The following is a 17727-nucleotide window of genomic DNA, read 5'->3' on the forward strand; positions in this document are numbered from 1 at the left end:
AGAGATGAACCTACAGGCACATGCACACACACAGTTTCCTGAGTAGTTCCTCTACTCAAATGTGATTTTCCTTGACATCTGGGTCTGTTCTCATCACTCTTCCGTTCATGTCATGTTAGTTAATGACTTCAGTGTTTGTGTATGTGTGTGCACATGGAAGCTCTCATGTGTTTATGCGCCATATGTCTTTCCAATGTTGGTAAATAACCCCAGCAGATCTCCAGGGCCTGATTCCACGGTGACAGAGAAACGACCACTCTGGCCATGAGGGGGAACCAACGGCGCCTCCAGATGGATGTCAGCACTCTTGTTGATGGAAGGACTTCATGACCTACATCCAAGCCGCCAATGAACTTGGAACTTGGGAACTCATCTAGAAGTCTACACCACTTTCCCCCCTATTACAATGCCCATTTTACAAACAAAAACCCCTTAGAAGCCTTAATATCACACCAACACTCTTCATTGGTTTCCACAAAACATTACCATCAAATTGTCTCCAACATTTTCAGTGTTTTGGACAGAAAACTATTAGAATTCTGTTGTCATTTCTAGATCTTTTTTCACACCATGGACATGCTACATGTAAAACCATATCTTAAAGTTTTAGCCTTCTGGGCCTGGTAGGATTCTTGCAAAATCCAGATGCTGTTCAATGATGTTTGTTAATGATTCCAAATTCTGCCTGAGGGATTTGAATTCTGCATTCAATCAATGTTTTAAGAATAGTGGAACAACCTACACTGATTGATGTTCTGTAAACAAAAATCTTGTTGAATGGCTCCATGTCTTCAAAATTTTGGATCAAACTCTGTTCTTTAAGATACTGATACGCACAGCCACTGCAAATTTTGGGATTAACTGAGAATGCAGATGGAATTTGGTGAAGAATGAGTTGGAAACATACAGTTAATGTGGGCACTTCAACCCAAGTAAAGCTAAAGTGATAACAGATAGTTATGCCACCCAATAATGTGTAATCAGGCTATTGTCCATCACAAGAAGGACCCATGCTGCTAAGGTTGTTCATGGATCCTCCCCAATATTGATGGGAGTGTCAATACCAAGGTATCAGAGTATTGATACTCCTACATCACCAATTTTGGTATCAAGAACTCTTTTTAAGTATTGATTACAAATTATAGTATTTGAAAATAAAACTGCAAGTCTCATTTCGAGATATTTTTGATTATTATGGTAAACGGTAGATGGCGTAAGTTTATATAGCACCTTTCTACCTTCCTCGAAGGCCCAAAGCGCTTTACAGTCCCAGACCCATTCACCCATTCACGTACTGATGGTGGTGCCGCTGCCGAACAATGACGCCAACTCTCCATCAGAGGCAATATTTGCCCATTGATAATCTATGTATTTTTTTTAGTAAATACCTTTATTTTCACAATATCTATCCAACCAGTACCAAACAAGTTGAACAAGATTTGTATTAAATTTAGTCTACTTTGTTGTTTATCCTGCAAATGCCTGTTCCACAAAAAAGCAACATCATATATATATATATATAATTATATTATAATTAATATATTCAAAATGTGCAAATATTTTCAAACCTTATTAAATCAATGTCATTAAAAAAAAGACAGGATTAGATGATTTTGTATAATTATACAGAGGGATTATATCGTTTATTGACAGTAAATGAGGACCTTGACTGTCCGCATTGCTTTTCTGCAAATCCCTGTGCAAAAATGGTGTGTTCAACCAATATTGTCTTGCAAAGAGTGTTGACAAGCCTTAAAGGATTTACTGCTCATGTATATCTTACAGGCAATAGAAAATCTATGTCAAACACATTGTGTTTGGCTTTGCCCCTGCAGCCGGTCTCATGCACCCTTGGAGAAAAGCCAGATTTCTTTACAACCCCACCTGATCGAGTCCTTGATCCTAGCACACAGATGAGCATTTGGGTGGATGACTGCTATTCAGTGCGTGTACATGACCCACTTTCACACAGTGAGAGAGGTAGGGCTGCAAAAGTTCTGATTTTTTTTTTTTCTTTCCTGCGCCTTTAACTCTCTCCACCTACGGATGCAGCGGTGGCTATGGCAACGCTGCAGCGGTGAATGGAATAGGTGACATTTCCTTATTGTTCCTGCTTCTTGGTTATTCTTCCTTCAGTGGCTCTTCAGCTGTTTCGCTGCTCAAGGCTGCATCTCAAATATGCATCTAGATATTGTCTTTCTAATTACAAAGATCTTTATCTCCTGATTAATTTACTATGGTGTGCTGGAATTTTCTCTGCAGTAACCTTCTAATTTGTTTTTTATTAGAAACATTTCTCTCCACTTTCTCATTGGGAAAGGAATGAAGACAAATCCTAACCTTGTTCAGACATCTTTTCTCCAGTATGTTCAAGTTTGTCTAATTCCCACTTACTGAATTTCTTTAACACTTACCTCATTTCTACTTCAAGTAACTAATGTTCTTACAACTCTTACACATTGGGGTGCTTTTCAACTCTAATGTGCCCACTGGTAAGAAATATAATTTAGTGGGTATCCCAAGAACACATTGGCAAGAATATGGGAATTAAGATACAAATCCTCTACTTAAAGTCAAACAAACCATTACGTGAGACTGATAAACCTTTTCATTGAACACATCGTCAAACAGATTGTTCCCCTTTGATTTCAACATTTTGTGATTATTTTGATTAAATTTAAAGGCCTTAATTTTTTTAGTAGGATGTTTTACAGTATAAATCTAAAAAACATCAAAGAAAAACTAAAGTTGTGTGCAATGAAACTTTAGGTTACACACTCAGAATTAACTTCTTATTTGTTTTTATTTTTCAAAGTACCTTTTTGTCTTTTTAATGGCATGGTGTCAGGGTAACGGCACATGTGTGAAACTAAAATAATTAGCGGAGGGGAGGAAATGGAACACCCTCACGCGGAACATCTTCATGAGGGAGGGTGATCCGCGTCGCACTGTGTCGCGGAGAAGAAGCGAATTTCTTTATATGGGAGCACTCTGAAGCAGAGGTGTTTACATTTAAATGTAAGTAATCCCTTTTTGTTGTAGCATGACCTTTTTAAAGTTATATGTATATTCAAGTGCTGGAACCTCCACGCTAAAGCTATTACTGGTGACTACTGGTCATTGAGTGAAAGTGACGTCCAAATCTGAAACACTTATTCCAAAACCCTCCATTTGGAGGTTTAAATGTAGGGGTAGGGAGAAGGCAATAATTCAGATTGGGCCTAAGTTTTTTTTAACAAGTTTACATTGTTTTATTTAAGTAATAGGACATTGAAAAGAGCTTGCAGTAAACTGGACCTCTTCAGAAGAAGATTCTTGCCCCACCAGGGGTGCTGTGGACACTCCGTTTGCATCAACAGTAGTATAGTTGCAGAGGTCCAAATGCATTGTAGCACATGGATTATAATAAAAAACTAAAGCCTTATGGGATCCACCTAAAAGCTGCCTTGGTGGATTTACTTGGCACGTAATGAAGATGGAGGCTTAAACAACCAACTTTGTTTTTAAAAAAGAATGTCTTTTTTTCTTGTAAAATTTTGACTTTTTTTTCTCATAATTTTGAGATTATTCTTATACAATTACATATTTTTTCCTCTTAATTTTACGACTTTTATTTTACTAAAAGTTTGACTTTTTTTCTCATACTTTCATTACTTTATCGTAAATTAATTCATTTTTTTGCCCTAATTCTCTGTTGTTCAGGCTTACATGTTTTCAAATGTCATTATATATATATATATATAAGAAAAATAACATTAAGCTATATTGTTAATTACAGAGAAAAGTCATGGAACATTTATATAGTAGTCCAAAAGTATAACAATAATGTTTTTTTTAAATTTCATTTTAATTTTCAAAAGTACACAAAACGTCTTTTAAAATTAATTTGCTTTAACAAAGTTTTAGTCAGCGTATGTGAACAACTTCATTGACAATTAGCAATAAAAAGGAAGAAAGGGCAAACAAAAGTAAAGAAAGAATAAATAAAGTAAAAAAAAAAATAAAAAAATAACAGGCATGGAAAGGGGAAGAATGCTCTACACCAGGGGTATTCAAGTCCAGGCCTCGAGGGACTTGAATACCCCTGCTCTATACAAATTAAGGTATAATTTATATCGAATATCTTGTAAGAATTTTAAAAATATTTGTCAAATCTTACTAAACAGTCCTGGACTATTTTTCCTATTAAATCTTATATGCTCAAATTTAGCCACAAACACCATTTCGTTCAACCACCTCTCCAAACATGGGGCAGAAGGAGACTTCCATTGTAACAACATGAGTTTGCAGCCAGCACGCCCATTGTGATTAGTTGTTTCCAGTGAGAGGAAAAAACTTTTAAAGAAACAGGTGATCTGTCAGTGTACTCTCCAGGGGCACATTCTTCCCAAATTGATTTGTAAACCAGTGAAATATTTGTAGCCAAAAGTTTTCAAAGCTGGACAATGCCAAAATGCATGTGCAAGTGATGCTCTGGCAGCGCCACATTTATCACACGAGGGTGGTACAAAAGTGTAGTTTAATCATTTTGTCCGCAGTTTACGGAACATTTACAAGCTATAAATGTGTCATACAGGCCCGGTCTCACTGATTTTCACAGCCATATCACAGCTGGACCACAGAAAATATTTAATTCTGGTGGTACAGACACTGTTAGCAGTGGACTGGTAGTGCAACGGGTGATATACGGCCACGGAATCGATGTGCCGCCGTTACACGCAGAAATAATTTTTTAAGTGTACAAAAATTGAGACCATGTGGTACCAGCGGTACTGCCATGCAATGGCTGTGAAACGGTGGTGCAACAGCAGTTTGAGTGCGAAATCGGGCCATGGAGCGAACACCGGCACATGCGCTTGGACGCCGCGCTCGTGCACGGCTGCAGCATGGCCGTTCACCCGGCCAGTCTGCACTTGGATCGCTGCTTACAGCGTCTGTTTAGCGGCAGGTAGAGGGAGGACTCGCTAACACGGGATTAAGGAGTGCTCTGGCAGAGAAGTGGCAGAAGAATGGACTCCGGTGTCTGTACCACTGCGATTCCATGAGCATGCATAAAGTTGGCGCGTCTAAGCGCGTGTGGTAGATTTTTCAACTTTTTTACCCGTGATATGGCCGTCAAATCCTTTGAGACCGGACCCAAATCAAGAGTATCTTATACCTGGATTAATCCTGGTTGTGCGTATTCATGTTGAGGCATTTTTGTGAGGTACATTTGTTAAATATGAGATGCTTTTTTGCACAACTTCCAAACAAAGTTGTTTATTATTTTAAATATGCTAATGCGTCAGTCTGTTTTTGTACATATTACTAACAAGGTTTATAGTTAGCTTAGTCATAGTAATGTTGGTTTTACCAGTATCCGTCTGTTCTTTTTTACAAACAAGGTTTCAAGTTGTTTGCACATTTTGAATTTATAATTTAATTTAAAACATTATTTTTGATTGTTTTTTCCAAAGCTTTTTTTTTTTTTTTTTTTTTTTTAAATTCCCTTCCTCAGTCACGTTTTCACAGGCCAAAGCGGTGGCACAGGAGATTGGAACAATGACATTAAACAGTATTGCAGCTAAGTGATTAGTAATTTATAGAAATAGAGCCCCGAGAAAGGTTGCAATCACCACTCCATCTCTTAACATTTACTCCTCCCTCTAACTGTCAAGCACACACCGGACAGCCTGAAGGTCTACGTTCCTGCTGCTGTTATTAATCTGCATCACCGATTGACCTAGTTTGATAGAGCTAGTTTATCAAAAGATGACTCTTTTAGAAAAAGGAGTTGTAGTTGTTGGGGTTGTGAACAGTGTGTCCTGTAACAGTTGTGTAGTACTTGTGGTTTTGCTCCCATTTCTCACTTCTCAAGTCGTCTACTGCCATTGTTATACATATCAGAATGTGGCGCAGAAGGATGTGAATGTTAGCCCGTAGTCGGCTTGTTTGGAGTGGGACCAGGAGACCATGCTCAACTGTCTCTGTAATACTCACCGGAAGGCTATTAGGATATTCTGGGCACAATCGTGTTGTTGTTAAAGATAGTGTTGTTGTGCTGTTGACTGCTTTAAGCTCACTGCTGATTTCTCATCTGACACTTCTCCTACATTTGCTTGTTGTGTGTGCCTAGCCTCTCTTTGGCACAGTTGTACCACCCCTGCCCAGCAGCTTGAAGATGAGGACTCCTGGTGAAGACAGATGGGCTTTGGGGACCAGCAGCCATATGAATTTTTCATTCACTTCCCTCTGCCAACTCTCACCCCCTTTCCCTCTTTATCTCCCATTCCACTACTCTGCTGCCTCTCTCATTCGCAGGCATTGTCTCTTGCTCATTTTGCACTAACACATCTGATACCTGTGCAAACACACGAGGTAAACACACACACACTCTTCCTTGTACAAACACACCATTGTAGACTGAGCACACAGCTCTTAGACAGCAGCACTTGGTATTCTACTTTCCGTTATCTATCTTTTCTTTTGGCCTGCTCTATTCTCTTGTCTTCCTGGCACCCCTGAGGCTGGCCGTGTGGAGAGGGGGCAGACAAATTCAGAGGAATCCCTTCTGCAGGGTATTGTTAGAAAAAACACAAGTGCGCAAAAGGTAATGCTCCCTGGATTTGAGCATTGTTACTACAGAGACTGCACACAGCATCACACAACTTATCTGAGCCGGCACTCACAAACCTGTTCCCTTTGTAATGCTTTACTGTTTGCAGCTACAAAATCATTGCACGACATTGATATATTCTGAAGGTAAACAGATAAGGGAATCCTATGGGAGGATGTTAACATTTAGAGACAAAGGAGGAAAAAAAAAGATTCCCCCAAATTTAGCCCTGCATCCTCTAAGCATCCATGTGCACACAACAGACAAAACCATCAGTGCTTAAGACCTGATGTGTCCTTTTCATGGCTTACGAAACGGCGTTGTCGACTGACAGTGACACAAGGTAGCAAGTCAATCTGGATGGGTTTCCTCAGCACAACTATGGGAACGCAGTTGAACCCCGAGGCCAGTGACATTTTGGATCTCGAGACATTTACAATCCCGGTAGATGGCGCATTTCCATGGCCTGCTGTCTATGCTTTTATGGATGCGACTTGGCAGGTCATAGGGCTTAGGGTCATGTCAGAAATCTGGAGGTTTTGGGGTTTGTATCTGTGGAACTACTTGTAATTTTCATTGTCCCGATATTTGCTGTGGCTATAGAACCCGCCATGAAGAGACTTTCCTTTCGTGTGGATCTCGGCAAAGAAAAAAAAAGGAAAACTGTTGCCTCCACATGCTCCTTACAGTCTTTGAACAGTTAGAAATTTCCCTTGATCAATAATTGATCAAAGCCATTACAAAGCATGGGGAAAAGTTGCAAGTGTGCAGCCCAATTTGCTGTTTTCAGTGCGGCATTGAAGGGGTATGGCACAACCTGAGAAGTATACAGATATTTAAAATACAAGTTCAGGGAAATTAGATGTATAGAAGTTCTTTGGTATCTTTGAGGGTTCACACATTTGTATGCTTGAATTTGTTTGTAAGACGTCGATGTATTCATTTTTAAATTATTCAACGCACATAGTCGTTAAGTCTCTTGATCAAATTCGCAAAAGGGTCAGTAGAGTGTACAGTGTGTTTGTGGGTTTCTTCATCCGAATAAAAGGAACATTTAAAAGGAATAAAATTATTATTATTTTTTTTTTTATTTACTTAAAGGGTAACCCAACAGGAACGGGGCTGTTATCATTACTGGAGCTGCAGATCATAACGTGGGACTTCTGAAACGACTTAAATGGTTTGACCAGTCATGAAATTCAAATGTAATACCTCTTTTCAACCTGTAGAGAGCAGCACACAAATGGGTTTTGACTATGGTCCAATCTGAGTGCTTCCCTTCTCCCTTGCATTTCTCCTTTCCCTTTCATTTACCCCTCTAAACGGAGAGTTATGAAAAAATAGTGCCTCAGATTTAAGACGTCACTTTCATTCGATGATGTCACCAATAATCGCCATTCCGCTAGCGTTAGCGTGGAACTTCCAGCGCTTAACCCTAGAATGCCACACGTATCATATTTGATACGAGTTTGTCTGCCCTCCACAGGAGAAGTGTAATATTTCTTTTTCCCTGTAAAACCTAATGTATACAATCAGATACAAGCAGTGTGCAGATAATCCAACAGGGGGCAGTAATTCCCTCATTAGAAGTGCTTCAAGTAACGCTACAAGGCTGCCATGTTTCACGAGTTTGACACGTGCGGTTTTTGAAGAACTTAAGGGTTCAGTAAGAAAAAACGTAACTTGTAGTGAAACATAAAAAGGAACAGTTACTGGGTTGATGCAATGAGAAAAAAAATCAGAAACAATGTTTTAGTAAAACCGTTTTGAAACTGGCGTATCAAATGTGATACAACAGGAATCTAAGACCATGTAACTCTAAATCAGTCACATGTCCTTTTATTGTATTCCTCGCATCATGTATAATATTTAACATATATATTTTTTAATATATATATATATATATATAAATATATATAACATAACTTGGCATATTTGGAGTAAAAAATAGATGTGTAACTTGGTGCATCTTATGATTGATGACTAGTTTGGTCATTATTTCTTGTAACTTCCATGTAGGCCAGCTATTGTTGACACATACAAAGATATTATTGGGAGGTGCTAATCTTTTTGATATGCCCTCTACACTGACAAGTTCAATTGCATATGCAGAAGATGCCACATTTACATTTGGTGGCACACCGTGACAGAGGCAATAATTAATGCATGGATTTGCAGCAGAAGTAACCTAAATAACCTGCAGTCCAGGCGGAAATCCCGTACGCTGCGAAGGTTTCATGCTTCTGTTGGTATTAGTTTCATGAGCACAGTAGAGGTAAAAAAGTATGGCCTGAGCAGAGACGGAAATTGTTTTCAACAATACCACCATGCACAATCAACATGGTTGAAAACAGCGAAATGTATAAGAAACTGAAATATTATGTTTTCCAGACATCCACCCAGCCAATTCCATTCATGGATTTTTCATTGCTCCATTAAAGCATTTTTTTATATTTGAAATTACAATCGTGTTTGGTTCTGACAATGTTTTTTTTTGTAGGAGAAAAAAACATCTTTGAGCTGTGTGACCTGCTGTATCAGATATGATACAAATTGAAACTCATATATGAAACGTATATTTTTTATTTTTCTGTTTGTTCAGAGGGGCCAATAAAGGTTCAATGTTCAAAATCATTGGAATCTTTAGTCAATTAAAACAGCTCCAAGTGCTACCAGTACGTGTTTATATGTCCAATAAGTTGGTATGTAGACTTACACATTGGGATTGTTTCAGCTCTTTTAATGATCATGTCTAATTTTAAACTGAGCAGTATTTGCTGTTAGACCATAATACATATAAAAGTTTCAGGGCAGTAGCCAGAGGCTGTTTTAAACTCTGACACATGTTGGTTCTGCACGACATCAATAGATTGATCATTAACACTGATTAGATGAATGGAGTGTTATGAAGAATGTCATAATATTATAAAAGCAACACGTGAATAGAAAAAAAATACAATTACCACAGCAGAGATGATGATGATGCCATAAAGGAAGCCAACAGAGTAGCAATGTTTTTTATTTATCTTTGTTCATTTTGCTTTGGATAATAAACATTTAATTTATAGGCACTCGTTTGTTTGCCAATGACTGGTTTAAAGTGTTTTAAACAATGGGTGCAGTGCCTGAAAAGGACCTCTACGGTGGCCCTGAAGTGTAAATTACACCAACAAATCACTCAGTGCAAAAACATGTTAAAGAAGCAAAAGAGAAAATAAAACATTAACTTTTTATGAAAATGAAAAAAAATAATATATAAAAAAATAAACAAAATAAAAATGAAAGATTTTTGAAAACAAAAGTAATTTCCAGGAGGTACAATGGGACATCACTGATTGGACAATGATGTTTGTTTTTGAAGTTTTTCAAATGTGCTTTCAGGGTCTGCATACTAATAAAAGTTATTAGTACAGAGCACACCCAGCATCCCTTAAAGCCAAAGACATTTCAATTGAAATGATGGACAAACATCATCATCCAATCAACCATGTCCCATAATACCCACCATTGACTGTACAAGAGAACTGGACAGAGTGAGCGTGACATCACCCAAAGAAAATAACGTCAAAATAAGTTAATCCTGTAGCTATTTTTCCGTAATACAGAGGCTGCCATTTGAAGCCAGAGGTCAATAAGCAGTGATTGGTCAGAATCTGTCTGAGTCAACAATTCTATGGCAACTACTGTTGACAGTCAGGAGTTTGCTTGTTGGAAGGCCACACCCCTTCCACTGAAATGACAATAGCTGTTTCTTTCTCTTTAGAAATCTATGGAATTTTGGCTTCTTGGAACCAGAGGGGAGAAGTAACTCGATCTTGTTCTCTTTATAACTTTGTTTTAAGTATAAAATATATTTTAAAAAAAATTGCTTTTATTTTTCTTGAGTGTTTTGTTTTTTTTAATTGTCATTCTGATCTTTATGTTTTTGTGTTGAGTGATTTGTTGGAGTGATTTGCACTTCAAGGCCCTTAAATGTTAGAAAAAATTATTGGTATGAAAGCACAAATCGAACCCAGTGATGTGCTTGTTGTCTAACACAGGAGTCCCCAAACTACGGCCCGTGGGCCGGATCCTGCCCTCCTCCTCATTTGGGTCGGCCCCCCAAGCTGTTTTGGCTAAATTAGACATTTTCCAGTTTTTTAGGCCAATTTGGCATTTAGATAATATTTCAGCACATGCTAGTTGTTTTGGTTAATATAGGCTTTTTAAGGCTATTTGGCATTTAGCAAATATTTTAGCTTTATTCTAACTAATTTGGCTAAATTACACATTTTTCCATTTTTTAGGCTGATTTGGCATTTAGCTAATACTTCAGCTATATGCTAAATGTTTAGGCTAATATTGGCTTCTTTTTTGTTTTTAGGCCAATTTGGAGTTTATTTATTTTTTTAGCTTTATGCTAGCTGTTTTAGCTAATTTGGAATTTAGCGTTTTCACCTATCAGCTTCAGTGTTTTTAGCTGTCAATTTAAGCATCTTTAGCTATTTATCTATTGTAGGTAATGCTAAATAGTTTTTAAAATGTTTTAGTATTATTTTTTTCTTGGAAGATTGCAGAAATGAATTCTTTAAAATTTGGCTGTGTGGCTTAAACCATAAATCTTTACGTTTAGGCTATGAATGTTACACTTTCTGTGTAACAATCACAGCCTAAACATAGAGATCCCCGGACCCCAGCCCCGCATCAGAGAAGAAAACAGTTGTGTGGCCCTCTCAAGAAAAAGTTTGAGGACCCTTGGTCTAACACTAGACATTTGGACTCTGGCTCTAAAATTGATCTTGATAGAAAGTAAATTTGATCATTTCTGAGCAAATCTCCCTCACTGTGTACCACCTGTTACAGCTCTTTGAGTTCTGTCCACAGATAGAGAACGAGTTTAATACTAAAGGTGTCTCTTTATGCTTAAAATAGACCTTCACTCATTTATTTCTACACTTGTGTCTATACAAAAACATGCATCGGTTCTGATATGCAGAGACACATTCATGGATGTGTGGGATTTGATAAATGCCGCATCAATTTCTCTTCTTGTATTTTGCAACAGTCTTTCAAACTCAATAAATATGTTTAGTTATGGTGTAATCGAGAGGAAAGCAGTGGATGTCTGAAACATAGTTTGAAAGAGCAAGACTAACAGAGAATGTAATGCTGGTTAAAAATACCTTAAAGGGATTTCCCTCTTAGGAAGAAAGTATTATCGTCCAATTTATGAATGACAGAGGAATTTAAGATAAATCCAGAAATGGCCAGCCAAGATCTTTACTGATATCTGCTTTTGGTAGCTAAAAATACCACTATAGCATATTTAGTAGACACTGTCATCCAGAGTAGCTTACAGGTTTCTTTTAAACTAAGGCACTATGTGGTTAAGTGTCCTGAACCGAGGTCACGATTGCCTCAAGCCTTGAATTTAAACAACCGACTGACTGAGACCTGGTGCTGCAAAGTCAACCATGGTATAAAAAATACAGAAGTACTACAAGGCAGCTCAATATACTGCCTAATGTTATTTTCTGTTCTTTATGGAGTGGACGAATTCTACATTTAAAATGATATAAATATGATTTTTCCTTTGTGCAATTATTGAAGTTTTAACAACTGATGTCCTTTATGAGTATGATCCAATTTGTTCACACACTTATAAATTTAGCATTAGGATTTTGTCAGGGGCTGCACGGTGGCGCAATGGTTAGCGCTCTTGCCTCACAGCGAGAAGGCCCCGGTTCAAATCCTGGCTGGGACCTTTCTGTGAGGAGTTTGCATGTTCTCCCCGTGCATGCGTGGGTTTTCACCGGGGACTCCGGCTTCCTCCCACCGTCCAAAAACATGCTTCATAGGTTAATTGGTGACTCTAAATTGCCCCGATGTGTGAGTGAATGTGTGTGTGATTGAGGCCCTACGACGGACTGGCGACCTGTCCAGAGTGTACCCCGCCTTCGCCCATCAGCAGCCGGGTTAGGCTCCGGCACCCCCGCGACCCCGAACGGGATGAAGCGGTCAAGAAAATGGATTGAAAAATGGATGGATTTTGTCTTGTTTTTTTTTTTTTTGGTCTTTAACTTTTTAGAACCTAAAGCTTGATACTCTGCTTTTGTCTATGAAATTTACCACTGAATTTTTAATTTGAAACGCTACTTGATTGTTATCATTTTAATCAGCACAACCTAATCTTTGTGGCACAACCTTAGCTTTGTCATTTTTCCATGTTGCATTCACACACTAGACATAAATGCATACAAAAAAGTGAAAATTCCAGCTGGAAAAAAGTGATGAATTTCACTGTGGAAACCCCCAATATGTTCAACGAGCAGTTTGTACAGCATAGAATTAAAGTTTTAGGTGTAAGTTCATAAAAATAGCAAGAACAAATGTCTCCACTAAACTAGATTACATGTTTTTGAATGAAAATGCAAAAAAATATTCCAGGCAAAATTCACAGATTATGTTGTTTTATTTATTTATTTTTCCTAAATATCCCTTTTTATTTCAATGAAAAAGAAGTAAAGAAACAGAAAAGAAATAGTCTTTTGGAATAGGCTACGGGTTGATCCAGCTGGATTTCAGGTGTTCTGCTCGGTTAGAATCTACTCACAGGTGGAGGCGTGTCTCCTCTGTATTCAGGGTGCACTGCTCGCCTTCCGCAATGGTGGTGGGCGGGACTTTGGCGGTGTACCGCAGAGTTGCCACAGTTTTTAGATACTGCTACTACTTGTTCTAGAAATTTATTGTCGGTCCCCATCCCAAAATAAAACAAGGATTGCTTTTCTTGCACAGATTAGTTGACTCAAAGAAAAGTGTCTTTTCATATCGGCTTTGTACCCACAAGCAAAAGCTTAATGTTCATTAATGGCGCATAGTTGCTTTTTTCCACAACAGAATTTGTTGATTTTAAGTGGATTGAGTAAGCATTTTACTACTGTACAGGTTAACCTTTTGACACCGGAGCTTTAGATCTAGTGTTTATATTCAACCCTAACTCTCTAAAGTGGCCATATATGATGAATCAACTTTATGAGCTTTTAAGTGGTTTTTAACTGTTATTCCTCTCTTTAAATAACCCCAAACCGTTTTTTTTTTTTTTTTTAAATCCGTTAACACATTTCTGTGTAATCCTCTAAAAACCAGCGCTCTCAAGCAGGTCCTCACGTGCTGACGTCACAGGGTGAGAACCGTCCCCTACAAGAAGAGTCTGCTCCGCCCCCAGGCTAACACCTTTACTTTCTCTGCAAAGTTAACAGCTCAGGCTAGCGGTGATCATCTAGCTTCCCGAGTGTTCCAAAGGTAAAATATGATCACAAATATGATATGAACATAGTTTACTCCGAAAAACTATAGAAATCAAAGTATGGCCTCATTGACGCGAACAACAGAATTTCTAGAGGAATTCCTAAATCAGTGATATGCAGACCCCATTAGTAAAAATCTGTTTTTTGAGTGTTCTTTAAATCTTAAGTTGAGTTTTAATTTTCCATATTCCTATGATTTGACAGGATGAACACATTGACAAGTTGACCTGACGAAGTCGGATCGTCCTTGGTGAACTGGGTCAGTGATAATCTCTAAACACTCCTTGGAGTTCTAAGTGAGAGGAGCCTCGGGATGTAATGTGTTAGACTTCTACCGACTCGTGCACCTTTCATTATAGAGGTTTAGTGAGTCATGAAAAGACAACATACAGCACAGTCCATTTGCTTGTGCATGTTTGGAGATGTCCTTCAGTTCATCATTGCTTCCCAGAGTGATTCCACAGTTGTTCCTCCTCTGCTAGCAGGAACACATCTTGGCACTCTCTTTTAACTTCTATCATCTATGATGCATTTTTGTCCTGCAGTTTGCCCCTGCTTTTAAAAACGCCTGTAGTTTAGGGTCCGCTGCTGTCCTCAATGAAGTCATCGTCGAGTGCATGCCCTGTTGAGGGACAGATATGTTTGTGATCCTTCCCTATCTCAATCTAGGGTGAATAAAAGCAAAAAATCCCACCTCTGTCCTTTCCAAAATTTAATTCTTTTTTTAGGCTGCACTCTGACTTCAAAAAATACGAATTGGTTCTCTACCCAGACAGTTTTTCCCTGTTCCTACATTTATAACTTTAAGTGAGGAGATGTGAAAAAAAAAAAAAAAAGTGCTTACAAAATTGGATTTTCCTACTGCTTGATGACATCATCAAAAGTGACCGTCATCTACTTTAGCACGTAGCTAAATACATAGCATCTGTTTGATAATTTTAGAAAAGTCATGCAAAAACAAACAAAAAAAATGTTACATTTAAATGTAAACTTCGGTGCTTCAGATCAATAAATCAAACTTTATTTCCCATGTATTACTTTTCACCACGAGTCAAAATCAAAGTCCAGGGGCCGGATCTGGTCCTCCAGGTATTCTATCCAGCCCTCCACATCATTTTATTTAATTGTTTGTTTTTTAGGTTTTTCTAGGTTGATTTATGCTAGAATAAAAAATATGTTAAAAAGTTATAGTTTTAAAGTTTTAAAAGGTGGCATTCTGTTAGCTTTTTGGACATTTTTTTCATTTTCTAAGATTTTTTAGGCTATGTTGGAGTTTAGCTAATATTTCAGCTACATTCTAGCTGCTTTGGCTGATTTAGGCTTTTCTTTTTTAGTTTTTTAGACTGTTTTGGAGTTAGGCTAATATTTACACACTAGCTGTTTTAGCTAATTTGGGGATTTTAGTTGAGCTATTTTTTTCAGCTACATGCTAGCTGTTTTGGCTAACCTACGTTTTTTTTAATGTTTTTTTTAGGCTAATTTGGCATTTAGCTAATATTTTAGCTGGTGTTTTAGGCTATTAATTTTAGCATCTTCGGCTATTAACTCTAATCTTCAGTGGCCAAATTCATCTTACAGCATTCACACCAGCATTATTGCAGGCAATGCTACATATTTAGTTTATAATTATCTTAAAAAGTTACGGTTTTAAAGTTTAAAAAATGTTGTTTTAGTGTGTTTAAAAGATGTTTATCCTGTTTGGTTTGTGACCTGAGGTGTGTTTTGGATTTCGACACCCATATAAAGCAATGCGTTTCTCCTCCTCACCCCAAAGCACGACACCCATCCTACTGGCTGAGTGATAGCCAGTCCTAAGATGGTACGGTTTCTATTTAAAATAAAATAAAATAAAAAAACACTTTCAGACACCATTACAGCTTCAATTTCCCATACAGTTGGAGCAACAGGGAAGGAATTTGGATTAGGCCTTAGAATGGAATCAGGACACAAAAAAAATTTTTTTGTGTTAAAAAAAAAAAAATGGTGGAAGATATTATCTGTCGTTTAATGTCAAAGTTGTCAAGTTTTCCATTTAAAAAAGAAAAAGATTTGTTTCTAAAAGAAAAAATGTATCGATTACTGTAAATATTAATTAAAAATGCATTATTTTCTGTAATTTTGGAATTCAGTTTTGTTTTCACTCTTATTTTCAAGAACCCTTTTTGTGATTTCCTTTGTCTTATTTCTACCACCAGTTGATCAAGTTGCTTCTAGGTTTTTTTTATTCAAATGTTCTTCTGAAGGAATCTTTTCTCCATCCTCCAAAATGTCCTCCGTAGCCTTTAGTGAACCATCTGCTCCGAGGGCAGCACATGGTATAGCAGGAGTTAATGAATGCAGAGTTATATAATCCAGACCTGCGTCGTAGGAGAAGACAGGAGCATCCGAGCCCCCGTCGCTTGACACCCCTGGAAGCGCAAGGGACTCAGACGTAAAAATTATCTGAGCCACCAGTGCCCCCAAATGGTCAATGAAGGCATTTCCTCTAACAAACATGACAACACTGCTGCCCGTCTTCATTCTCCCTCCGTAAAAAACCCAGAAGATGTAGGAGTTACTGTAAGGGGCGAGACAGACTGATATACGTAAGGGATTGCTTTTTTAATGAATGCTGCTGATTGTTCTACATGCTGACACAGTAAACCACACTGCAAGGACTCGTATTACAAATTAGTCCTCTGCCCTCGCCCCTCGCCTGCCAAAATGCAGTACCTGGCCCTTGTCCTGGCCCGGCCATCATAGCCCTTATGAATCAAAGACAGCGTGGAACAAGAGGGAGACAAGGACTTACGAGCACTTGGCTCTGCCTCCTATTTTTCTTCCACCCCTCCTCCCCTTCTCCGCTCTCCCTCTCTCCTCTTGCAGATGGTACATTTTCCGCCTCTTCTGCATCTAGCCATCTAGCTGGGTTGGATGATAAATCCTCCGGCAGCTCTTAAGCACCAGCGGAGCAGAAACTGCCCAGGTTGCTCTCTGCTCACAAAGGTTAATATACAGGGCAGGTCAACAGACTGTGTATGAGGATGTACAGCTTTTCCTTTGCCCTTCCACACACTGGCATGCTCATTTGTTATTTTGTTTTCTCACCATCTTTGTCTCAATTTGGTTAATTTAGACAGGTTACAACAAAACAGTTGTGCTAAAAGTTGAGCAACAAAGATGTGTTGAGTTTGAGCTTGACAGAAACTTTTTGTATACATTCTATTTCATTTCAAAATATGAATATCATTACAGCATTGAAAGTCAGTCAGAAACATAATGGAAAATCTCATCTATTTAGTTAAAACAATGCTAGATTTGCTGCAAAAAGTATTTTTTATCCATAAGAAGGTTTTGTACATGTAACCAGGAATTTGTCCGACTGTAAAAATGTTCTGTTTGTGTTTGAAACATCACACGCACTTAAGAACACGCACATTGATCTATATTGATAAAACTCAAGTTACAAGCACAATTCTTTGGCTTCTCAATAAATCAACCTCTCAGCAGCTTCAATCAGTCCATCAGGTGCACGATATCCATGTGCACAAATGAATGTCACTGCAACAAAATTGGAACTCAGGTCCTAGCACAGGCGAGAAAATAAACGGCTACATTATGACACAGTTTACAATACTATATACAACACAATATTCCAATAATAATTACAAAGATATAATTAAATAAATTGTTTTAGGGTAAAAATAAATACTATATAACTATATATGTACACATACTCAATTTTGAAACAAATTATTATTATATATTTATTAAATTATTATTTTATCAATTGTATCGGGGAAAAAAGTTTAACTCCACACAAAGAAGACAGGTCAGCTTGGCAGTTATTCACAAGGGCCAGGTACC

This window comes from Oryzias melastigma, linkage group LG11, assembly GCF_002922805.2.
Source record: "Oryzias melastigma strain HK-1 linkage group LG11, ASM292280v2, whole genome shotgun sequence".
Lineage (NCBI taxonomy): Eukaryota > Metazoa > Chordata > Actinopteri > Beloniformes > Adrianichthyidae > Oryzias > Oryzias melastigma.